We start from the raw sequence: 27,862 nt of genomic DNA, 5'->3' as shown, positions 1-27,862 counted from the left end.
AAAGCAAAATTTATTATGAGACTAGAAGGCAGTGTCCTGACTTGATTATTTTGAAAATGGCGGTCTGAACACATTAAAAGGTGGAACATGGCATTTTATCGACTTTGAAGTGTTCCGCAGTTAAAGGGAGACTATAGGCAGCAGCTGGGTAGGCAAGATAAAGTCATACAAATTTGCCAATAGGGGTCAGTCATATCTCTAGGCATGGCGCCAGTCTCTCTTAAAGCACAGTCAACAGGCATTTGGTCTTAGTATTTGGGTAAGTACAGAATCAAGGCAGCTCAGACAGCAATGATTGAACGATGCTGTGGACAAGTCCAAGGATACTGCATCAGTCACGACCAACTTCTCATCAGAAAGCGTCACCACCAGCATATTCAATGTTCAGTTCCAACCTGTACCAGTCCAATGCACGCCTGTCATGGTCAGCAGTGGTCAGCTTAGCGCGATATGGAACATTCTTCCGAAACTCAAGCGAGGGAAGTCTGCTCATTAGCCTATCTCGCGCACTGCTCCTTCTTGTCAAACATCGTAGTGAAATCGTGGTACAGTGGGGCGTCCTCGAGGATTGCAGCTGGTCGGACAGACGTGAGGTGGAATGTGGGCGGCTGCACTTCTTCGTTGATGTGCGATGGCAGATAGCACAGTTGTTGCGTTGCATAACAGCTGAAAGTGAATGTGATATCATAGAACTGAGGCGTTTGCAATGAGACTATAGGTGAAGTAGAAGCAAGGAGTGAAATGGGCCATCTTCCAGTGACTAATATACAGAGTAAGGGCACTGGGTGTTGTTAGATTCAGCATTGAATGTATTCCTCGTACAAGTGTGAATAGTGTGGACATACAGTGAGAGGTGAGAGACCCCTATTGACTACTTCTTGTAACTTTATCTTGGATATTATATTAGTATTGAACTTCTAGCCATGGAATATGAAGAAATTGAAGTTGTAGGCATGGAATATGAAAAATTATTCAACGGTGAAAGACATTATTACATGAGGCTTTGCCGTGATCGCAAAGGACGCGACGTGATTGGTTCACATGCTAATGAGGTATGATAATGATAATTACCTCTATAATGCTACTTGGATAGCGACTGTGTCGTTGACTGCAACAGTGGTCAATGTCAATGTGTGCCTGTAATGTCAATGAAGTATGATGAGGTGATGACGATAGTGCAATTATTAAATATTGGCAAGAGATCATACTGCAACATAGGTCTTGTTTTTGACAGATGACTGTGCGACATTCCCATTGGGTCTTGTTAGAGTCAGCGCTGCATGTATTCCTTGTACAAGCTTGAATAGTTGTGACGGACTTTGAGGGGTGAGAGACCCCTATCGGCTACTTCGTCTAACTTTATCTTGCCTACCTAGCTGCTAGCAATAGTGCCCCTTTATCAAGACTGAAACCCACTGTGCGGGGCTAAGAAATTACCTTTATAATCCTAGTTGGATAACCACTGTGTAGATGATTTGAAGACTGCTCTGTGGATGTGTGCCTGTAATGTCAATGAAAGTATGATGAGGTGATGACGATAGTGGAATGACGAAATATTGGAAAGAGATCTATTCCTAGAAGAACATATGTCCTGTTTTGACTAGGTGGCGCATTTTAGAATCAGCAGTGAGCACTGTGTGTAACATGGTGTAGGCAGCGGAGATAATAACTGTGTCGAAAGTATTGTTATAGGGCCTTCCCTAGGCCCATGGGGTTAAATTTACAATCCACGATTGAAAAGACGTAGTTTGATCGCATTCAACTATAAATACATTGAACAGTTGTGTTCCTTTAGTCAACCGATGACCTTTTGTTGGGCCATGATTGGAGATTGTAAACTGTAAATGTATTATGGACTGGGAGACGGGGGAAACACAAGTGAAACTGAAATAGACCAAAACAAGTGATTTTGGGGCTTTGGTTTAGACGCATGCCCCACATGCGCCATGCGGGATTATACGGTTCATGTGAACTTGTTGACATCTACTCTACATGATCTAGTGCTGTTATTGGTCATGGTACATGGTAGGCCTAATCATCATGGCTATATGTTTCAGGAAAAGCTCGGAGTAAAATGAACTGCCGATGAATAATGATGTTGTTCATGTTTACCATGTTTACTAGTACATAGCCATAGGGTATGCACTGGCCAGTGCACTTTCTGCACGTCGTCATGGTCATGTACGTGATACCTTGCATATTTTGTTTTTTGAATGCGCATGCTTTTTGGGCAAAATCACTTGTACCAACACTAATGAATAATGTCTTCTTATCCCTATGACTCCATACAGTACACAGTGAGGGCATTGTCCCATTCCCATCAAATGGTAACTTATTGTACCGTATTAGGGTGGAAATTGGGGAGCAGATACCTACCGCTGCACGCCTGTCATAATCAGTAGTGATGAGCTTAGCGCGATATGGAACATTCTTCAGAAACTCAAGCGAGGGAAGTCTGCTCATTAGCATATCTCGCGCACTGCTCCTTCTTGTCAAACATCGTAGTGAAATCGTAATGGAAAACGTCTGGCTTTGCGCCAGACGTTGAGACTAATAAGTGAAGAACTAATAGGTAAAGAACTTCTACTTGCGCGAGACTGCTCTGATAAAATTATCATTGCAGAGACTACGGTGACGTACACATATATTTTTTACAATCAAAAATGCCCTCAAAAGACGAAATGGAGTGATTATTTTATTGATATTTCCTACTATATACCTTCCAATTATCACTTTATACAAATAGATCGGCGTTAGGTCGCATGCTTTTCTTTCCTGGTGACACTATAAAGCAAAATAGTTGCAACCCCGTAAATGCGCTATAAGTCCAATAATAAGTGACGGTGACCCGTTATAAATGTTTCGCCAGCTTCGCTTTTTTGCCGCTACGCGGCGCGTTGGGCCCTTGCGTCTAGATATTTTAAAGGTACGTTCTTGATATGCCCTGCTCTTAAAGTGACCGTCATCAAGATGCCATTAGTATAATGAAAGTGCGATCAACGATTATCTACGATTTGTCTTAAAAAAGGGCAAAAATATCCTCATCCTCATCATGAAAGTCGCTCAAATCCGAAGATATCGTGGAATTTGTGTCGCTCATTGTTATCATTGAATAGAATGACCCAGTTACTGATGCTCTCTAGTAACACGACACTTCCGTTTCACTGAGCGCTAAAGTGCAAAATGACCTAGATATTTTTTCTTTGTGACGACCTCCGAGCGGCGATTAAAAGCTTGTTTTGGGGTGGATCCAGGTTACATTTTGAAAATGTTGATGGATATTTGTAAATTATAAGTGTTTGATTATCATAATCTAACAAGAAATATGAGGTTTGATTTTGGCCTGGAGTGTGGCCTTTAAGTTCAGCATTTATTGCCGTTGTGGAGACAGGCATTCATATACTGAAGTACCGAGTTTTAGCAAATTCGTATGCATAAGAACTGCACTTAACCGCATTGTGTATTCCTGTATTTTCATTTTCCTGGACCACTACTAATTACGAACGGCGTACCCCTTTAGTGCCAAGTTAAGGTTCCGAGTCGTCAAGTATTCCTGAATTATGAGTCCTTCAATAGTTTCCTCGCAATAATGGCTCTCCCATGGCATACCTAGATATGGTAGTATTTAAAAGACCACTGCATTCGGATCTAGACATACTGTGCCTGCTATAGGCTGATTTCATGCAGCCCATCTCTGCTTGGGGGATGTGACGAAGCAAAGTATCTTAAAGCCAGCATATGGTACCCAGGTTCGAGATCGACTGGACAATAAGCACCCCGGGTGCCATTACACTGGACAAATAGCACCCAGCTTCTTTTTGCCTGGCTTACGGATCTAAGGGACGAGGACGTTTCTTGCAATCTCGTTTTATCTCGCGCCGTGGTACTTGTGGCATTAGCAGTGCGCGAAATAAAAAGAACAGATAAACAGAAAAAACGCGCTTAGACCTAAAGGTCTTTGAAAGCACATTTCGGATGATTTATTCAGAAAAGGTATATAGGAGGGATATATCCGAAATGTGCTTTCAAAGACCTATAGGCCTAAACGCGTTTTTTTCTGTTTATCTGTTCTTTTTATTTCGAGCACTGCTAATGCCACAAGTACCACGGCGCGAGATAAAACGAGATTGCAAGAAACGTCGTCCCTAAGATCTGTAAGCCAGGCAAAAAGAAGCTGGGTGCTGTTTGTCTAGTGTAATGGCACCCAGGGTGCTTATTGTCCAGTCGATCTCGAACCTGGGTACCATTTGTCGGCACCCAGGACGACACCCACCCTTTCAGCCTTAATGCCTGAAGTTCAGTATTTTGATTATCCGGTTTGAGGCGATGACTTGAAGCAAGGTGAATCGGCCCTTAAATAGCTTTAATCGGTTCAAAACAGAAATAGAAATACATTTTCACATGATACAAACAGGATTACATTACAACATACTCTGACGATTTTTAGTAAATCGACACATTTATGGCATTTTCTTCAAGTATTCTTGCTGCATACATTTATGCACATGAGAAATGTAACACACGTGCGATAGAGCTGAAAGGATAAAATGTCGTCCTGGCTGCACCTTATGTGTCCGAGGGTGACAGTAATATATTTGTCTTGTTGCAAATCACGTTATCTCGTGCCGAATATTTTATCTATTTTTCTTTAACATTTTCATCCATATGGATTTGATATAGCCAAATTATCGCTCTAGTGTTGAAGATGATGATGACGATGATGATGATGATAATGCCATGGTGACCAGCTGCTTTTATGGTGCGATGTTGGCAGAACCCGAGCTTACGTTTTGCGCCTCGTTTCCAATATGTGTCCTGCAAAACGGACGCGTATATACCACACCTCGGGCGCAGGTTTTTAACCGGCACAAATTTCTATCGCCGTGCACATAATTTATAAGGATCCTTTACAGTACATACCCGGCCAGGACGACGTATTCTTTCAGCTGCAGGAGGCTTATACAAGCAGAGAAAAAATGCTTAAGTATCATATCGACTTTGGGGAACGATCCTACGAATTTCCACTAGTTACGCGAGGAAATCATTTTCGGCTCATTGTTACCAGTTGTGAAAGTTCGATTGCCTATTTTGATTCAGGTTGATAAAATTAACAGGATAATGCCAGCACAGCAGGTAGCAAGTCCACTCCCAGAAAAGAAGTAGATTACATAAGATTTCTACAGCATGCTTCCCCCACCAATCAGCGAAATCAGGATTATCAGGACTTTAACTACGCTGAGATTGATTGGGCACGGCAAACATGCAACACAGGACCAGACCACAAAGCCTCAAAATTTCTGGAAAATCTACAAGACCTGATGGAGCACCAGCTGGTTACTGAACCAACACAGTCATTTTAGACCGGGAGCCAAACCCTCGCTCATAGACCTCGTGTTAGCAAGCAACCCTGATATGGTGTCTGGATTAGACCACATTGCCTGTCTAGGGAAAATCCACCACCATATCCTAACTGTCGACATCGAACTTCCGAGCACTGAAGGTCCGGAACCCCCCCCCCCCCCCCCCAGGCCTTTGAAGTATGCGTATCAACGAGCCGATTTTGCAGCGATGAGGGAGGATTTGAGAAATGAGAACCTTGAAGAAAAGCTCCATGACCTTGACTGCGAAGAAGCATGGGGTCTACTAAAGGACACGCTCACTTGTTTGAAGGACAAACATGTTCCGTCTGTCAGAGTGACAATTGGAAACAGTGTCAAAAGAAAGCCACTTTGGATGAACGAGCATAGTCTCTCAAAAGTGAGGAAGAAACATAGAGCTTACCGCCGCTATCTAGACACACGAGAGGGAAAGGATTACCTTGACTATGTAAGGATCAGAAATGAGTCAAGAAGAGCTGTCAAAAAGGCGAAGATGAACTTTGAGAAGAGAATAGCAGGGGAAAGTAGGGGTAACGCAAAGGCCTTTTGGAGCTATTTTAAATCAAGCACACAGAGGTACCAACAGGTGCCCGATATCAAGGACCCAAATGGCCAGGAAGTTAAGGACGATAAGGGAAAGGCCGAATGCTTCAATGCCTTTTTTGCCAGCGTGTTCACAACAGAAGACACCGAAAACACACCTGAAGCGCCCAGAAACTACATACATACTCCAATGCCAGACATTAAGATATCAAGAGATCAGGTGTTAAAAAAGCTAAAAGCGTTGAAGCCTACTAAAGCACAAGGTCCTGATGGCCTCCATCCGTTGATGCTTCGGGAAATCCGGGAGGAACTGGCAGGCCCTCTAGCCACAGTTCTTAGTAAGAGTTTCAGCAGCTCAGTAGTACCAGAGGACTGGAGGGCAGCTGAGATAACACCGATCTTCAAGAAGGGGAAAAAATCTGATGCCTCAAACTACAGGCCAGTGAGCTTAACATCCATTACATGCAAAATAATGGAGGGAGTCTTGAGGGACCAGATAATTGCTCATCTAATCAGTAACGGACTCATCAGTAATTGTCAGCATGGTTATGTGCCAAGAAAAGAATGTTCAACTAATCTTTTAGAGTCACTTGGTTCATGGCTGGATCACCTTGAGAATGGAGACAGCGTTTTTTTCCTAGATTATTCGAAAGCTTTTGACAAGGTGCCCCACCAAAGGCTTCTACTGAAATTGGAGAGCTACGGTTTTTGCTCAGGTGTTACTCAGTGGGTAAGAGCGTTCCTAACAGGGAACAAGCGTCACAAAGGGAATTAGGAAAGATGGAGAGGTGGACAGTAGAACGGCAAATTGGGTATAATAGGACAAAGTGTAAGCATATGAGGATTGGGAAGAGGCAGCCAGAGTCAGGATATCATCTAAGAAATGCAGACGGTACCCCGCACCCTCTTGTGTCAGTAACATCAGAGAACGCCCCAGGTGTTTTGGTCGACAACGAACTGGCTTTTGATTTGCATGTGGACAAAATGGTGAAAAAGGCAAATGCAATACTAGGAACAATCAAAATGACGTTCACTACCCTCAACCGTCAAACATTCACATTATTGTATAGGTCGCTGGTAAGAACACATCTAGAGTACTGTCAAGAGGTATGGAGTCCGAGGTCGAGAAGAGATGTTGACAAGCTGGAAAAGGTACAGCGCCGGGCACCCAAACTGGTAAAAAACATCTGCCATCTATCGTACGAGGAGAGGCTATCTCATCTAAAGCTGCCCAGTCTAGCGCACAGGAGAGCTCGGGGTGACATGATTGTCATGTATAAAATAGCACATGGGCATATTACCACTAGCTTATCTATACCATACAGCTCCAATGCAGGTCTCAGGGGTCATCCCTTGAAACTAGAGCCAACAAGGTTTGTTAGCAGTCATAGGAGGCACGTCCTTACAAACAGGGTTGTGGGTGATTGGAATCGCCTACCGGAAAATGCTGAGATGGCACCTTCAGTTGAGTCATTCAAAAAAAGGCTAGACGGATTCTGGGCAGGGATTAAGGACCCTTATGCGTGGTAATATTGTTGCATATAATTGTGTATCGCCAAACTCCTAGTAAAAGACTTTAAATTTCTGCAATAAGAGTTGAAAAGGTCACATGGATAAGACTAAATCGTTAGAGGAGCTCTTAGGACACTGGATGTATTGTAAATAGCTGTATATCTGTAAATATTTGACATTACGCCACACCACCACAAATTCGCACAACTACTCATTACAGTGAACCCGTACTTAGGCAGCAAAGTCCCAGAAGGGACATGAAGCAACGACTGATGATGATGATGATGATGATCAGCAAAACTTAGCCGGAAGGATATCGGAGATGATTTCTTATTCCTGAAAGTTTCTCGTAACCCGTAAATATTCGCGTTAGTTATATAATTTCTCTAAAAGGGTCGCCACCCACGCATAGAAACCCGAATGCGATCCGTGTGTATCTTTTTTACCTCACCTCAACAACCGCCTTGAAAGTATTAGGGAATAATAATTATGTTCCCGTCCAGTCAGCTCGTGTAAATTTAGGCTGACTTGGATTCCATGAATGGGAGGCGAGTTTGATTGAATCCAGGCCATGCAATCCGATGATGCAAAACCTAGCGTCCAACATCTAGAATCCAAAATCTTGAGTCCATTTTTTATCAACAATGTGGCAAGAGCATCAAGAATGCTACCCTATGCCATTATACAAAGCTGGACATGGAAATAGCAGAGTTGTAGCCATTAAGTAATGAAACCTGGACAACGGGCCGGGTGTGCAAACATATCAAACTTATAGACTTTGACAAGGAAGAAGATGCAAGCTGAAACCTCCGAATAACGCATTCTTAAAAAGTCAATTCCCACCATAATGTATAGAGAGCTGTAGGCAATAAAAGACTTGTGGTCGAACTCTTTCCACCAATTTATCTCTCTCACTTATCACGTCGAGGGCAAAATCTCATAATAGAGAGGTTTGGCTGGGACGTTCCGAGATTGGGATCGGGATATGAATTCAGGTCGCGTCGTACCGCGACACATCTTTGTAATGTGACATGCGTTGTGATCCCTATATAAATGGCCATTGTGACCAAGCTGTGGACCCTGTTGTAGATTTCACAAAAACAGTTTTTGGCATGACCAGAAAACGTAACCGACATGAATAGGTATGGTTAATTTCACAAGCCAAAGATGTGACGTCATAATTCCCTGCGTCAATTCGGCTATCCCGATCCCGTCTGCCGGGTAAGAACGGTTGTATCTCGGTAATGCGACACGTCATAGGCCTAGGCTCCACATAATTGGTATTCACCTGCTATGAACCAACGTTATAGTTTTCTTTCTTGTTTATTGAAGTCCTGCGAGAGGTGGAGACGGTTGCGTTTTGTCTCTCGTCCTCAAGCTGGCCACTCAAATGAAATAGCGGATTTCCGGTTAGACCCTATCCTCGACCTGATACCTATCCTGATCTCGATCCCGGAAACGGGATAGCCGAATCTCTCAATTAAAGACGATCGCCCACTTTAAAAGAACGTCTGTCAAACGAAACGGCTCTGCTTGTCGCATGTGTAAATTCACCTAGAAGACATTGTTGATTATGAAATGTCATGAGAAAAGTTATCAATGAATTTATTCATGAAGTAATGTATTGCGTACTGCTGAAAAGCGGAATGGTTCGATGTCTCGTCTGGCTTGATGTATAGATTGAAACCAGATTCTACTTTGAATGAGTTACGCAATATTACCATTAATGAGAAATAATAACGGTCTGAAAACTTGCATCCCCCCGGATCTGTGCAATAAAAATGTTCTGCAACAAATACTATTGAATGCAGAATCTTGGTTGATGGTCTGAATATGGTTTTATGATACGATACATGCAAATCTAAACCCAGATACATGTACATGTAGATGTGTAGTCACTTAACGAGTTACTTGAATTAACTAAGATATGCCGAGAGATGCCAGTTATGAAAGCTTTTTTGATGAGATACAATTATGATGTGCGAAAATAGACGGTTATGCTTATTGCATGTGCAAATTCACCTGAAAGACATTGTGGAGTACGAAAAGTCATAAGAGAAAAGATATCAATGAATATCTTCATAAAACAAAGTCTTGCGTACTATTGAAAAGTGGAATGGTTCGATGTTTAGTCAGGCTTAGATGTATAGATTTATACCAAATTCGACTTTGGGGAAGTTTCGCAATATTAATGTTCTCCGCTATCAGTGGATGTGCGCCATCGAGCGATAGCGCTGCGCTTTCTACGGATCGGTAATTATCGGTCACATAATGAATGCCGTGTTCAGTAATTAGCGGCGCCCCTTTGATTAAAGTGATATCTTCTCACTCACATAACGAATGCTGTGTTCAGTAATCAGCGGCGCTCCTTTGATTAAAGTGATATCTTCTCACTCACATAATGAATGCTGTGTTCAGTAATCAGCGGCGCTCATTTGATTAAAGTGATATCTTCTCATTCACATAATGAAAAGGTAATTAGCGGTAGGCCTTTGATTAATGTGATACTTACTCACTTTACTCACTTGGCCGTATAAAGCCGACGTTTTCACTTCAATGCCATAACACGATTGATGCGAGAACAAGCAAACAGTTCAAGAAGAAAATGCAAGAGATCGTAGATGTCCAGGCAGTGTCAAAGAAGAGCCAAGTCCTGACCGAAGAGAACTACGAGACAATCCTGCACCATCGCCTCGATGTTAACGTTAAAGTGGATGCGCACTTCAGACACTGGGTGAAGAAAAGGGAATTTCAAGTGATGGATCTTCCTGGCCTTGGGTATCACTTTAATCAAAGGAGCTCCGCCCAACCCCCCACCCCGCCCCTCGAGCACATCCCGCATGCAGACCCACGCACGGCCCTCATCACGCACTCCTGTCCAATCCCAGTATCCATTATACAACCCATCGATAGATCGCGCTGAGCCATTGACCGATGCTTGCACAAACGACAGATCCATAGATGGCGCTGCAAGATCAATCGATAGCGCAAATCGGTCGATAGCGCCTAACATTAACATTATGAGAAACGATAACGGTCTGAAAAATTGCATCCCTCGGAGTTGTGCATGATCAGCATTCTCACCTTCTTAAACATGTTGGCCCCGTCATTATACAGACGAACGATCATAACCAGTGATGATATGAACGAAATGTTCTTCAACAAATACTATGGAATGTTTGCCAGCCAATATCTTGGTTGATGGTCTGAATAAGGTTGTGTGATACAATACATGCAAATCTAAACCGTGATACATGTACATGTAGATGTGTAGCCACTAAACGAGTCGCTTGCATTGACTATGATGAGATGATAATATGACGGTACCAGCATTACAGCATTAAAAAGTACATTTTAGAAATTTGATAAACATGTTTAAGTACAAAACAAAATTGTTTTCATTAAATGATGTAGGGGAGCTATATGATAATGCGATTCAGGGAATTAAGTAAAAGTGTGGACTCTGCAACCGACCTCGAAACTGCAATGATTTATTATAGAGTATTAATTTCTATCTTCCGCTTTTACCGAACCGTTCAAACTACATATTATTTATATTTCTAAGTGCTTTGCTGCAGGTATCTCTTAATTAATTTGTTCACGCAGAATACGTTTCGTTTCTTTACACATTAAATACTTTTGCAGTCAACTGTTTATTATCACCAAATTTTGGCCAGGCGATTATTCTTTCATTCGCACCTTGAATAAGCATATGACGTGAGACAAACTTAGCATTTAAGGTCATCAATAACGTCGGCAAGGTTTCCACATTAGTTTGTTCAAAGCATGCCCCCAAATTTAACATAAAAAGAAGTATAGCATGTTTTTTAGATTGAAACTTGTATCTCTCCTTTGGGTCCAAACCGTTGTTGTTTTCAATTTGTGACCGATGAACCTCAACGATGACGTTATGAGATCCGAGCAAAGTCAGAATTGGAGAGTAGCCCAAGTTTCTGAAGAAATCATCACGAAATATAATCGACGAGGATGTATTGTTTTCGTACGGCTTTTGTAAGATGGTGATAGAGTGTGTTCTGGCTGATGATTTAAAGAGATTACCATTTATATCACATTTGATACCTCCTGACATATCTATATTAAGTGCTGTGGTTACAAGGTCGGCTTCAGACATAAGAGAGTAGCGAATTCCTTCTAGGCTTTTAACATACCGAAGTTTAAGAACGAACCCTACGTCTATTATTTTATACCAATCTAACCAAGACACAGACAAAGTGTTTTTGCTGTTCTTGTGCTTCTGAAATTTGCATCGAAATGTCAAATCTAAGAACACATTTTCACCGCATGAAACCATTTTGAAATATTCGAACGTCGAATTTTTCGGACCGAGGCTTTTCTTAAGTTCAGCATACGGTAAAATCAACTCTCGGCAGTTACCCTTTCCATTCAAATCTATTTGAAATGCTCGAAACTTTAAATAGGCAGATTTCCCTCCTCGAGGAGTACTTACACCTATGACATCATCGCTATATTCGCCAGCAATGTATGTGAGTTCATTAACATGAAAATTGGATATCATTTTAAAATCTCCACTATCATCTTGGCTGAAGACGTAGACGTTACGGTGAGGACTCAAGTAATAAAAAAGAGCCACTGTGACTATGACATTTTGCCCTGTGTGGTAAAATACCGATGCCACCTCCGGTGGGAACTGACCATAGATCCGTACATCACGGTACGACCGATAGTTGCCCATCTGCTAGTTCGGCGTTTTGGTTGAAAGTTAAGATAAAACATATTTCGGTTATAAAGAATATTAATAAGCACAAGCTAATACTAGTACATTACATGTGAGAGTTGGAATGCTGCTGCTCTCTTACTCTTGATTAGACAATCGCCATTAGAAATAACTCACGCATCTTGATTATATCAACCTATTATTAACGTATATTGCCACTTTGGGATACTCTGTATAGAGATTGGTTGCGCTCCATTCTGACTCCCATCCCACCGGCCATGGCAATACAGCGAAATGTATGACAACTCCGGAACCTGGAGAAACCTTACGGCAAAAATATTTATAGGCAGCCTGGTAACCACGCGCTTCCCAGTGAGATCTCTCGTTATATTTAGGTGGTCGATCTCACTGGATCTCGCGCCTAAGCGCAAGCTAAGTATGAATTGACCCCGATCGCTCTCGCGCCAGGGCCAAGCAATAGTAGATCAAGTAGCGTAAAAAACGACACAAGACTTGCTGTACGTGGGTAAACTTAAAAAAAACTACTTACTAGCCCTCATTGACCGAATTTTTCACATCCTCATATTAATGATTATTCCATTAACTATTATATTTTTCCAAAAAGGGCAGTTTGATAAAATAAAACAAATGTGTATGAATCGCAAAGCCATCATTTGTGGGATCGTCTCCCATCTTTTCTAAAAAATAACATTCGGCGGCCATTTTAAGCCGAAATAACCCAATCCGATGGTCGCTCGCTTCGTTTTAGTGCGAGATGAGGCACCAGTGCCAAAACGAATTATGTGGCGCTTACTCCCGCTTATAGTAATCGAACACGCTATTGAACAGTGAATACGAGAATAGCTACATTTGATATATGATAATTAGTTGTAAATTTGCAATGTTTTGTCTTTACCCCAACGCAGCAAACGTGGAAACACGATGGGTAGGGGAGAAAGGGGCGTGTCCGCCTATGGGGCGTGTCCGCCTCCCCGTCTTTTCTCAGATATGGTAATCGTGCTCCGGAAAACAACGGTAGTCCCACCTCACGTGACCCATTAGGCGTGTCCTTCAACCTTTTGCGTCGTGGTAACCACGATCTCGGAACTTAAAAAGTCATTAGTTCGTTTTGACCCCACGTAAGTAAAAAAATTGGCCTACATATATCATGTGTTTTCGGTGCTGATCCCTTAGAATATCAATTTAGGTATATTATTACTAGATACTGTATGTATGAAGCTACGTAAATACTGTGATCACAGTGCAGAAAACCTCACGTGCTTCTGGTGGCATGCGTGTTTTTGGCCAGAGGTCAAATGGGGCGAGTTCGCCGCTTGAGAACGGGGCGTGTTCGCCGAGGGGACGGACACGCCCCGTGAACGGCGGACTCGCCCCGTCAGTGCACATAGTGGTCTAAAGTGTCTTCGATCAGCCATGCCTTGGGCTCATTGCAATATATAATGATATAAAGTAAGAAGCATTTATAAGGTAGGCCTAAATGGTTGATATTCTGTAAGTTTTTTACAATATTCTGATACATTTTTGTTTTATAATTTCAGCATGGTGCGGAATTACATCAGAAAGACCAAGAAGGGGAAAGTCCCACTACAAACCATGCAACTAGCAGCAGATCACTATCTGAACACCGAAGATGGCACCAAAGTAACGGCGGATGTGTTCGGCATACCACGGTCAACGCTGAGGGACTTTTTAAACAGGATGAGAAATCTAGATGAAAAGGGGGCAGAAACAAAGGCCACCGTTGGATATTCTTGTCCAGGAATGATCTTCACACCAGCTCAAGAAGAGGAACTGTCGAAGTACCTTAAACGGGCAGCTGACATATACTATGGCCTGTCCCCCAAGGAGGTTCGCCAGCTTGCTTATCAATGTGCGAAGAAATACGAAATAAAGATGCCAATGTCCTGGCCTGAAAAAGAAATGGCAGGGGCAGATTGGTTTACATCGTTTCTCAAAAGGAACCAAACTTTGTCACTGCGCACACCGGAGGCCACCAGTCTGGGTAGGGCTACTGCTTTCAACAAGGCCAACGTCGCCCTTTTCTTTGCGAAGTTGACAAAGGTTATGGACAAATACAAATTCGCGGCGAAGGACATCTGGAACAGCGACGAGACGGGTGCGACAACCGTACTGAAGCCACCTAAGGTGGTGGCGACAAAGGGAATGAAACAACTTGGTTCCGCTACTTCTGCAGAAAGAGGGACTCTGGTAACTGTGTGCGCAGCAATCGCATCAAGTGGGTCAAGCATCCCTCCGTTCTTTATTTTCCCAAGAACCCACTTTAAAAGTCACTTTCTGAGAGGAGCACCGTCTGGTTCTTTTGGGGCAGCTCATAAAAGTGGTTGGATGACTGATATAAACTTTCTGAAATTTCTGGTACACTTTGTCGCGAACGTTAGGCCTACAAAAGCAAGTCCTGTACTGCTGCTCTTGGACAATCACGACTCGCACCTTTCAATAGATGTTATTGATTATGCGAAAAACAACGGAATCGTCATGCTGTCTTTTCCTCCCCACTGTTCCCACAAACTTCAACCTCTTGATGTCGCAGTCTTCGGATCCTTAAAAACCAAGATGAAATCATCCATGGCCAACTGGATGCGGACTCATCCTGGTAGACCCGCCAGTATCTATGATCTCCCAGAAATCATTTGTCAACCATGGATGGAAGCATTCAACCAAAGCAATATCGCCTCGGGATTTGCTAAGGCGGGAATCTATCCATTCAACCCGAATATATTCACGGAAGATGACTTTGCTCCATCCTATGTTACAGACAGACCGGACCCAACAATGGGGCCTAGCTCACATGAAAAACAAAAAGAGAATGCCGTTGGACAAAATGGGGAATCGCCAAACGCAAAGTCGAGTGAATCTATAATATGTATTGAGCAAAGCGACTTCAATGTGATTGATGTTGGTGGTGATGGCCATTGCCTACTATACGCTGCAGAGGCCAGTCTCAATGCAGATGGAGGATGTTTCAAGGACATCACATACTCTAGTCTATGTGATCGTTTAATGCAAGAAGTGACCGAGAATGAAGCATTTTATGCGGGCTTTGAGACTGACATTGTCTCTGGGATTCGATATTTCGTTTTTGATAAAAAATATGACACGAATGCATGTGACATGGCGCTGGCAATTCTCTGTAATGCCCTCTGTATCAATGCAAATGTATACCAAGTAAGGGAAGACGGAGGATATGATGTAACCCAGATTATTCCCGGTCGCTCTGGTGTGGCGGCTACGACCACTATCTTGCTGCTAAGAAGTGGTGATGGACTGGATGCTCATTATTCAGGACTCTATTGTATTTCGCCAGAACCCCAGGGAGACACGCAAGGGAACATAAACATGCCTATTTCATCTCTACAGTCCGATGCTCCAGCTGCAGAACCTTCAGATATGGCTGAAAACAATGACACATGTCCGTCTTCACTGTCTGCAGCATGTGATCCACCTGTAGACATTGGGCCTAGGAGTGGTTCCCCGACAGTGGGTCATGCGTTCTCTCCAGAATTGGTAAGACCACATCCTAAGGCACCCGCAAGGAAACAAGCAGTCAACGGACGGAAAAGACGGACGGCGGCTGTCCTAACAGACACGCCTGAGATGAAGAAGCTGAGGTTGGAGAAGAAGACACAAGGCAAAGAAAAGGACAGAAAAAACAAGAAACAAGGCAAATGCAAGCGGAAAAAACCTTCTAAATCACCCAAGGCGAAACAAAGTCTTCGCTATGACGACGATGATAATGATGATTGGGAGTGTGTTTTCTGCCAGGGTCTATGGTCCAAATCCAAACCAAAGGAAATCTGGGTGGAATGCAAAAAGTGCAGACGTTGGGCACATGAGGACTGTACCGGGAACGACAGTGCTAACTACATATGCCATGAATGTGACAACGATCCCAATGATGTTTACACATAATATTCCCAACAGGCATAGACAGATATACCGAGTTGGTTAATACGGTGTTCTCATAAATCAATTGTTTTAGACAGAGTAAATTTTAGAGACATTTACAGTTAACGACATTTACAGTTTTAGATACATTTGGAGTTTAAGACACGTTTACAGTTTGACATTTGGAGTTGGAGACATTTGCAGGACTTGGGTTGAGTACACCTACCGTCAGCTGGGCATCTTAACACAGAGTTTAAATGACAATGTCTACTTAATTGCAAAAATATAGGGACTGACAGCTCATGAGCTCCTGTTTTATACATTGTTACTATTGTTTAAACCTTTAAAGTTGAAGTTAAAGTTGAAATAAAACATTTATAACGTCCTGCAAGGCTTTTTTGCAGTATATGGGGCGAGTCCGCCGCGCAGCGGCGGACTCGCCTCACTAGGGGGCGAACTCGCCCCAGCACGGGGCGAGTTCGCCTACCATGCCTATTTTTTTCCAATACATTTTGATCAAAGATTACAAGGGCAATATGTCTGAAACAGAATTTTGTTCAAAGCTATAAGTTAAGCTATGAGCTATGTTATGGAAAAGAAATCACTTGATTTGAGGGAACTGGTTGAGAGCTAGAGACAAAAATGAAAAAGGGGACGGACACGCCCCTTTCTCCCCTACGTTAAAAAATAATGCAGGTCATTTTCCTGCATGTTGATTTTTTTCCTATATAATATGATATTTATTGCGATTTAAACACTTTGATACCTATGAAATGAATATTTGTAATATTCCATGAGTATCAAAGTGTTGATATGAATACATCGATATTCTTATACTGTTTTTTTTGTGGGCTGTTTTGCTAAATAGGCGCCATGGGCCGTTTCGGATTTTTCATTTCAAAATTTCGATGAGCTAGTCGAAGTCGTCACAAGGAGAATGTAATTCACAAATTTAAAGTGCAAGCGTAAACTTTATTCCTCAGTTGACTTTACGCCGTGAATTCGAACAAGAATTGGGTTTCTTTTTCGAAAGCGACATTGGTACATAAGTTACATAGTTTTTTCCAGTTCGATTTCAATGTGTCGTCAGAGTTCAACATTTAGAATGTTTAGTGCTCACGATCCTTCGCCGAGTCGACCATATCCTTCGATCAACTCCGATGGTACTCGTGATGGTTTAATTACATCCAAGCTCGCGCAAGCTGTTGACAGTTTCATGCTATTGTGAGAATTAAAGCCATCGCATCGGCCAATGGTAATAATCAGGTCTCACGATTGCCGAAGAATATTCTAGCCTTGATGGGCGCGATGCGCGGAGGATGGATATCGACACATAGAATGAGTCGTTCAAACAATCTGTAGTTATTCCTAACATACTTGATATACTCGATATGCTGTTTGAGGGAGACTGACCTCATTTGCCCTGGTATGGGCAGACTATGACTAACGAAACAGTCAAGGACTAACGAAATTCTAATATCAAACCTTACAGTACACGGGATCGTCAGTCAGGCAAAGCACGGAGAAGGAAACAAGACCTGACCAACGACGGATCGAGAGCACTTAACTTCTTGTGTACGAAACAACATCAGATGATGTCTTTATTGCAAAGCAGGTTGCGAATATGAAAACTGAAATATTGGCTACCTGCTTCTTCCAAAGCCGAAGTCTTGTTTTCCGGTCACGGCAATTCCAGCGCTTGTTAGCCGCATCCTTGTGAAGATGACAGGTTCCCGTTTGATCATGGCCGTCATGGCCGTTCAGGTAGGTGGTGGAAAAGGCAACGCACCTCTGAATATTTGAGCATGCTACGCCACATCGAAGAATCGACTGAACTCGTAAGATTGCATCAGTTAAGTTATTATCGGTTCTGCTAATGTGCATTGTCATGAAATGGAATGAGTAAAATACTAATCTTGCTGAAGCTATGTTCATGTTGGTCAGGACGTGCAATAATTCCTATTTGTCATGAGGTGCATATGCACGGTCAACGTGAACTCAACCAATAGAATTCTCTATCGGACGAACTGCTTTCTCGAGATATTGATTGTGTCGGTGCAAATGATCCACATAGAAAACTTTCCGTAGCAAATCTTTAAAGAAAATTACATGATTGCTATGCCTCTTTACCATTCGCGAAATAGTTCGTCAAAATAAGTCGAGACCACTTTGAAGAGTGGTGGAGTTTGATTTTTCCGGTCGTTTTGGCCAAAAACGCGTATAGTGTAAGTAATTTGGAGGAAAATCATCCCCCAAAATCATCATGTTCGATTTGTAAACACTTGGGTCGGCGCGGAGTGCTCCACATCACACCTCGACCGCATATCAAAATCAAGACAACATCACAACCCCCAGACATATCATTTCATTTCACCCAAATTGCCCCGACCCCACAGTAAGCCAACACACTAAAACAACCCGCGCCACGGGTATTATGCTAGTAGAATATAACTGTGTATAGAATCTCTATAGATTTTGTTAATGACAGCATTACAAGATCCTTTATTTTTTAAGAACAATCTATACATAGATTTCTAGTGGATTTGACAGATACTTTCTTAAGTACTTTAACTTAACTTTTTAAATTATACATAAAAAACCTTCATGTCTTATTATATAATTCCATCTAAAATTAATGAAATTCTAAAATTTCAATGACGATTTTTTATTTAATATAATTGTTTTTCTGGAGAAAGATATGTCACCACATTTCCTTGTCAGCCTTCAAAGGAGAGCTTAATGTGGCCATGACTCATCTGTCACGATGTGCCGCGGATTTCCAGTCCGCCTTTTAGATATTCCGTTGTTTATGTCGCGTGTATGGAATGACAAAGCGGAATAAACTCAACACAAGAAAATATCTCAAGATATTCTAAATTCTCTACCAACAATCATGAACTTCAACCAAAACTTTAAAGAAACACCCTCAAAACAACAAAAAAGACGCAAGAAAGAGGAAACAGCTCAAGTTAAATAAAACCTCCCTCAAAGAAAAATAATTCGCCTCAACATTAAAAAAGTCCCTCAAGGCAAAAAATTCCCTCAAGATATAAAAAAACTCCCTCAAGAAAAAGAATTCGCCTCAACATTAAAAAATTCCCTCAAGGCAAAAAATTCCCTCAATATATAAAAACTCTCTCAAGATATGAAAACTTCCTCAAGAAAAAGAATTCGCCTCAACATTAAAAAAGTCCCTCAAGACAAAAAATTCCCTCAAGATATAAAAACTCCCCCAAGACTCACGTGACCAGGATCAAGAATCACGTGACACGCATAAATCCCTGACGTCAGACGTCGGCGCGCGAGCTGTCAGCTTTGACATTTTGAGGATGGCGAGGCAGCACATGCAGCAGGCTGAGCTTGATCGACTCTTCCAGGACTCTCAAATGGAGGATCTGTTAAGAGATCTCCGTCGTAATACGACCGATGCTCCCGAAGGCGTACGTGGCATCGTCCGGCAGCTGCTCGATCATCCGTACAAGGCAGGGATAGGGCGCCAGCTACCACTACCAGCGGGGTCAACGACAACAGCAGCAGCAGCAGCGCCAGCTGTGAACATCATCATGATAATGATCAGATCGCGAATAGATTCTCATCCCCGGGTGCTCATTGTCATCGGTATGCGCGGGTCACGTGACATGGGTAACGGATCCTTGATTCTTGATACGTATACGGATACGTGATTCGTGATCCTGGTCACGTGAGTCTTGTGGGAGTTTTTATATCTTGAGGGAATTTTTTGTCTTGAGGGACTTTTTTAATGTTGAGGCGAATTCTTTTTCTTGAGGAAGTTTTTATATCTTGAGAGAGTTTTTATATCTTGAGGGAATTTTTTGCCTTGAGGGACCTTTTTAATGTTGAGGCGAATTCTTTTTCTTGAGGGAGTTTTTTATATCTTGAGGGAATTTTTTGCCTTGAGGGACTTTTTTAATGTTGAGGCGAATTATTTTTCTTTGAGGGAGGTTTTTTTTTATCTTGAGCTGTTTCCTCTTTCTTGCGTCTTTTTTGTTGTTTTGAGGGTGTTTCTTTAAAGTTTTGGTTGAAGTTCATGATTGTTGGTAGAGAATTTAGAATATCTTGAGATATTTTCTTGTGTTGAGTTTATTCCGCTTTGGCATTCCATACGCGTGCACTAGTTTCTGTTTTATACGCACCTGGAATGATGTGGGATTCAAGCACAATTGAAAAATAATTAAATTGCTCATTAATCGAAATTTACACGTTGTCTTCGATTTCTATGAAGTAAGGATTTGTCAATGTGCATCCGCAACATTTTTTTCAATTAACCAAGTGAGTAACCCCAAGTCAATCCATGAAATAACGCCAAAATACTGACGGAAAGCGAACGGGTCGTCAGCACTGCAATGCATGCCGCTCACATCGCTCGAAAACACATGAACACGTAGGCCTTCCGTCCCTACATGAACTTTCTGGGAACTTCACCTGCTATTATGTGATTTCAAACGATAGGACAGTCCACTTTACATAATCTACGATACTTCTGTGAGCCCCATTTACGTTTATGTGTCGAAGGAAGCTACAGGAATCCACGCTCGAATTTTCCAACGTTAGTTCGTTCATCTGTTCACAGAGGGCGCCTCCGTTCGGATCAGCTGTTTAGAGACAAGAAACAGGACTTTTACTGCATTTCAACGTTGATTATCGATAATTAAGACCTGATTTGATCATGAACTCTAACTCAGACCTGTGAAACGTCACTCCCAGGATGTCTGCCGTACCTGAAACCGCCAAGGAGGCCAAGTCTTTGAGGGCAATCAAGAAAAGGAAAGTTAACAGCCTGCTGAAGCAAGCTAAACCACTCTTAGATTCCAGTGATGAGATTCCTCATCATGAGTTTTCGAAATTAGCCGATGAACTACGTCATCAGTTAGACCTGGTCCAAATAGATAATGATTATGTCATTACTAGTGGAATGGATGATACGGCAATCGAAGCTGGCGAGGAGAAGATCGCTGAAACAGAAGAGAACTATGTCAGTCAGATGATCGATCTGATGAATCCAACCGTACACCAATTGATCAAGAAAGCCGAGGAATGTCGTCCGCCAGAGCCAAAACCTGCTGGACCAGATCCGACTGTCATAAAGCCGCAGCAACAGCCCGTAGTTGCATGGAGAAGCTTAAGTTCCCAACATTTTCTGGTGACATGCGAGACTACAACCGCTTTAAAGAACTATTCGAACACTTTTCGCGTCACCTTACTAAAACTGAGATTTTGTATCAGTTGGTACAGTCAATGGAGAGACGAGATGAAAAGAAGAAAATCAAGGCCTGCACGAAGTTATCCGATGCCTGGAGAATCATGGATGAAGCCAATGGAGACAAAGATAGACTCTTTGAACGGTTGATCAATGACCTTGAATGCATGAACCCGTACGAATTGTCTGGAAAATCGGGAAAAGTCGACCTCAAGGCCATGGAAAGATTTGTCGAAGGTCTCCAGAACTTCACTACCCAAGTCGAAGGGTTAGGGATGAAGCACGATCTCAATGGTAGGATGTTACTGTCGCGGGAGAGGGGCGGCGACGTCTCAACTTGCGTCGGGCTTCTTCGGTAGATGTGCTACCGGGATCCGACGGTGAACAGGTCGTCACCTCCAAGTGCTGCAGGAGCTAGTAGTATGATCGTCCTCCAATATCAGACGTACAGGGATGATTGGGAGATGGTTGCTATCCACTCCATGTCACAACAGCACGCTGCTAAAGACAGACACTCCATCCGTGATCGTGATGAGATACTAGTAAAACAAGTCTGACATAAATCACCTGTATGTACATTGTACACAGAATCGACGAACTACTCCGTTTCACGTTTGCACACTGCCTTCGGCTTTATAATCACAGATACCACACTTGAAATGTTACAAAATCCTAGATGTCATGAAACATGATCGTAAAATGAACGTCACAGGGATGTCTTCTATACAAAAGTACATAATACAAGAATCCGGGCAACTTCCGCCCACTTTGCACACGTGCTAGCCAGACACAGCCTTATGTGAGGAACGCTGTGAACCTGCATCAGAGTACTAGTAGTACACCTAAAGAAAACAACAATACGACAACTCCACCGAAGTGTCCACTCCACCCACAGATCTCAAGCCACTTCATTAAAGGGTGTCATAAGTTTCGTTTACTGCCACAGTCCGAGAAGTTCAACGTTATGAATGCCAATGGGATATGCCACCACTGCGGTCACAAAAACTGTATCGCTGGGAGATATCCGTTTGATCATTAGAGATGTCAATTCTACGTACCATGCCAAGTCTCTACCTGTGGTGTGGATACCCACTTCGCCTCAATCTGCCCTAGAGTCATGGCCACGATGGTTACAGGCACTTTCAGACAAAACTCGGAAAAAAGACATAAATCCAGCCGCCAATGAGTTTAAGCCTCAAACCTCCGGTTCGAATTCAGCCACTTCCAGTGAGAATAATGCAACAATTTCAAGCGTCCTCCCAACTGTCATGGATTATCTACGCCATGGATCCAAGAAGACATCGGTCCGTATTCTACTCGACAGTGGGAGCCAAGTGTCGCTTGTCTGGGAAGGAATCATCATCAAGTCCACCGATTGTCGCATGCAAGATTATCGTCTGACCAGAGTTGGGGGAGACACCATCCGTCGCAATCTCCGAGTGGTAGACTGCAGCCTTGAAAACCTAGATGGTACTTTCGTCCGTGAGGTACGTTTAACCGAGATGGAAACGCCATGTGGTGATGCACCAGATATCACTAACCAGCAGATTCAGAAGTACCCTCATCTTCAGAATGTCTCCATAGTAGAAACTCCTAATGAAATGATAGGCATTGTTCTTGGTGTTGAGAACTCAGACATACTTGCCGCAGAAGAACGTGTGTCAAGCAATGATGCCAACGACCCGATTGCAGCCAGATGTCCTTTGGGGTGGTACATCCAAGGTGGCCGAATTTCAAACGAGTCCATAGCCAATGCTGTCGTCAATTTCTCTCTGGTGTCAGCCGTAGGCGAAGTTGAAGATTTCCTGGGTGTTGACTGTTCCGGTCTCGAGACTAGAAGATGTAAATGCCGTGCCGAGGACCAAGATAAGTTAGCCACTGAATCCCTAGAGAAAAGCGTCACCAGGTTAGAAGATGGAAAATATCAGATTGGTCTATTGTGGGTGAATCTTCCAAACACTGGAGAATCTTCCAAACAACTATGCGTATGCCGTCAATCACCTGTTGAACTTAGAAGCGCAATTCAAGAAAAAGGCAAGAGAGTGGGAAGTCTACTGTCGTCAGATGAGAGATCAAGTTGAACGAGGGGTCGCGATCGCACGTCTAGTCCCAGCCACTGAAATGAAGAACGACTTCCGCAACGAGAAGAAGATGTGGTTCTTGCCGCACATTGGTATCATGAAAGATTCCAAGACAACGCCAGTTCGAGTCGTCTACGATGGGAAAGTGAGATATTAGGGTCATGCCTTAAACGATTACCTTGCAAAGGGAGATAATCTCAACACAGACCTCTTTGCGGTTGCCCTGCGCTTCCGAGAGTACGAAGTTGGCATCATCGCCGATGTGTCCAAGATGTTCCAAGCCGTGAAAGTAGCCCCAGAAGATGCCAGATTCCATAGATATGTCTTCAGAGAGAGTCCAGGAGATCCAATCAAAGTCTACGAGTTGACAACAGTGACCTTCGGGGACAAGCTGTCACCGACGGCAGCCACCATAGCCCTACGTCATGTCGCCAGAGAGAACGCCCCCGATGATCCCGAGACTCGACATGTAGTCGAAGAGCAGTTCTATGTCGATGATTTGACAGAGTCACAGAGAGATGTCGAAGAAGTCAGTAAGATAAAACATAAGCTTACCACCGCGTTGAACAAGGACCAATTTGTTATCAGGGATTGGTTGTCTAACAAGAAGGAGATCTGCGATAAACAGTGCTATCCTCCTGATGAAGCAACGACTGTACTAGGGACCAAATGGAACCTGTCCGAAGATACGCTACAAGTGAAGAAGGTCAACGATGCTGCTACCATTGCTACGAAACGCAACCTCTTGAAGAAAACAGCCTCCTACTACGATGTCTTTGGTATCCTGTCCGGAGTCCTGGTTCGACCGAAAATAATCCTGCAGAAGCTGTGGACATTCGACGTTGGTTGGGACACGCCTATCCCGATCAGCCCTAAGAGTGACATCTACCGCATGATTGAAGCCGTCAAGCGTGATCTGCGAGAACTTGACACCATCAAGGTCAACCGTTGCCTTATTCCCAAGCGGTACCAGGATAAATCACCGCTGCCGAGAATCTCACTCCATGGTTTCAGCGACGCCTCCAATGATTCCATAAGAATGGGTATCTGGTCGCGATGGTCCGAAGAAGAAGATGATGAAGCTGAATTGACAATCGTTTGCACAAGAGCCCGCCTAGCATCTCTGAAGCAAGTCAGTATACCACACAAAGAACTACAAGCCGTCCTGATCCTGTCTCGCCTGATGTTGGTAGTGATGAATGCCCTACGTATCCAGATAGCCTACAAGAGGATGTGGACTGACAGCATGACAACAATTAGCTGGTTGAGGGGGCAGTCCAAGTCATTCCGCTCTTACGTAGCTTGCCGGGTAGGAGAGGTAACTGCAGAGTTTGATCCACATGATGAGATTTCCTACGTACCGTCTCAGCAGAACACCATTGATCTCGTCTCCCAAGGAGTCAACGCCACTGGTATGAAAGAAGTCGATTGACCGTCTTTTCTGAAGAAAACCCCGTCGTCCTGGCCTGAGACACCGAAGAATGTTCAAGTCAACCGAGATGATACCGAGCTGAAGAAGTTCCATGTTCGAAATGCCAAGGTCCTTGCTGTGAAGTTAGACAAGGATGAACCTGTCATCGATCCTACAGAATTCTCCAGCTGGCCGCGCCTTTTGGTGGTCACTGCACGTGTGATGTCACTGAGAGAACTTCCAAAAGACCAATGGTTGAAGCAGCTACTCACTAAGGTTGCTGAACGGCCGTCACTCCAGTGGTTGAAGCAAGCCGAGTTGTATTGGATCCGCCAAGCACAGAAAGATGTCAACTTTGAAGATACCCACACGGGAAAGCTCAGCCCCTTCCTTGATGAAAAGGAGTCGGAGGGAGAATTGACAAGGCCCCACTGTCGTATGATATCCGTCATCCGTACCTTCTACCTAAGAAGAATCACATCAGCCTACTCATTGCTAGAGTCAGCCACAGATATGCTCTGCATGGGGGGCATCTGAAGACTGCCGTAGAAATCCGAAGGAAGTACTGGATCATCGGAGATGTCAAACTAGCCAGACGTGTTGTCTACGAGTGTGTTATCTGCAGACGTCATCGAGGAAAACCGCTAAAGCAACGAATGGCAGACCTACCAGCCTTTCGAGTCATGCCATTCAGCCCGCCGTTCAAGATCACCGTAGTAGACTACCTGGGACCTGTCCTCGTGAAGCTGAACAGGAATACGGCCACCAAGGGTTACTGTGCAGTGTTCGTCTGTGCTGTACTTCGAGCTGTGCATCTGACCTGCGTCCAATACTTGTCTACGTCAGCCTTCCTTCAAGCATTCGAAAGGTTTGTCAGCATACGTGGAGCACCGGGACTAGTCGTCAGTGACAACGCCACCTGCTTTCGAGGGGCCGACAACGAGATCCGTGAACTGCAGTTACGCCTAGACTAGAGACAACTCCAAGCTGAAACGCAGAAGTACGAAGTAGAATAGAAGTTCGGACCGCCTGCGGGACCGCACCACCAAGGCCTGGTTGAACGTATGGTCCAATAGGTCAAACGATCTATGAAGCACGGCCGACAAACTGACTTTCGTTGAATGGGAGACTGTCTTCTCGATGATTGCAGGCCTACTCAACAGTCGTCCTATCGCTGCTGTATCTTCGTCACCCCTGGATGAGCTGCCGATCACACCGAATCATTTCCTTATTGGTAGAGGCTCCCTTCCGGCTGCTCAAGTGCCGTATGAAGAATATATCGTAAACGCACGCAAACGGAGAGAGTTTTGTAACAAGATGGTGGATGGATTCTGGCGCCGGTGGATGGCTAGCATTCACAAGTTGTCACCACGTCAGGAATGGTCAAAGGAAGAAGAAAACGTCCAGATCGATGATGTCGTCCTTATCATCGAAGAGAATGCCGTCAACACGAAGAGAGGGTCTTGGAGAATGGCCGAAATCGTTGCGACATACACTGGTGATGATAACTTCGTTCGTATCGTTGATGTCAGGTGTGCCGATGGAAACACTCTAAAGCGTCCGATCACCAAACTTGTGCTCTTGATGAAGAGAACCGAGAGGATGGATCTGGGAAAGTGATTTGATTGCCAATGAGACATTCTGTATACTTACCGTAGTATACTATTAGTACTGCTATTGACTGTTGTTAGAACGTGCTGTGTCTTTGCATTTGCGTATTTCATAGTATTTCATAGTGGTGGACTTTCATTTCTCAATAATGTTGGATATGTGCCTAGCTAGGCCTGTCGCTCTTAGTTTAATTCCGTTCATTCTTTCTGGACTATGGAATACTGTGTTTTCGCTGAGGCCAACTTTGGTATTGTGAATTCAAGGACATTTCAATGCCTCTTTTATAGAACTTTACGTTTTACGTTTCATAAACAGTGGGCAATCGTCATATTAAGTAATTCTAGGTTGAGAGACGTTGAGAATTTGATAATTTGATAATTTGATATTTTAATATCAAATTATCAAATTCTAAGTGTCTGGGTAGATACGTATTGGACAGTTTATCTTTCCCAACATCCCTGTTGGTTGGATGTCCCCTGGGATGTCACGATGTGCCGCGGATTTCCGGTCCACCTTTTAGATATTCCGTTGGTTGTGTCGCGTGCACGAGTTTCTGTTTTATTCCCACCCGGAATGATGTGGGATTCAAGCACAATTGAAAAATAATTAAATTGCTCATTAATCGAAATTTACACGTTGTCTTCGATTTCTATGAAGTAAGGATTTGTCAATGTGCATCCGCAACATCACCGATAGCGAGAAACAAAGAAAAACAATACACGTATGTATGAAACACTACACCGGCAAATTACTGATATATTAAGCACAGACAGCATCTTAGCACGCATCCATTTAACACATGTTTATGTTTGCTACTGTCCAATTAACCGTAGAGAGCCCCAGGGTTCATAAGTGACCCCGCCTAATTAGCCGGTCATAAAATTTAAAATTCTTGATTGTTGGGTGCGAGAGTTCATAATTTTGTTGGCCAGCACCTGCGCTACCTTGAAAGCCCAATGGATCAGAAATGACCCTCATTGGTTAGTGGAAAAATCACCAGACGGCTCTACATGGCGGTGAAATGTACCCCTATGACCCGTGGGGACATCTATGACCCATGGGCAGACATTGGCTTGTGAGTTTTCTGTTAACAAATGAGGGTCACATATGGAACACTGGGCTCTAAGGAAGCTTTGTCAGATTATGAGGCTTCTCTGCAAATAATCAGGTACACCAAACCGAGGGTGAAGCAGCCTAGGGGTCATATACGACCCATCCCAAAATCCGTGTTGTGAAAATATATCCCAAACTCATACTGAATTGCCATAAGGGACCCAAAACAAGCTGAATAACATAAATGTGCAGTGTGTCCTACTGACAGAAGTATATCCGGGTTTTCTGGGGTTAATCCGATCAAGGTACCGAAAGTCCGTCATGTTAACTTGCTTGATTTATGCTCAGGTATTATCAGTTTGAAATGGACCCATGATGTGAGTCACTGGTCCTTCCATTAAACCAATACTGCTTCTCGGCGGCCAGGGGTGA

Source organism: Lineus longissimus, chromosome 16, assembly GCF_910592395.1.
Source record: "Lineus longissimus chromosome 16, tnLinLong1.2, whole genome shotgun sequence".
NCBI classification, from domain to species: domain Eukaryota; kingdom Metazoa; phylum Nemertea; class Pilidiophora; order Heteronemertea; family Lineidae; genus Lineus; species Lineus longissimus.
This window is presented reverse-complemented; position numbering follows the sequence as displayed.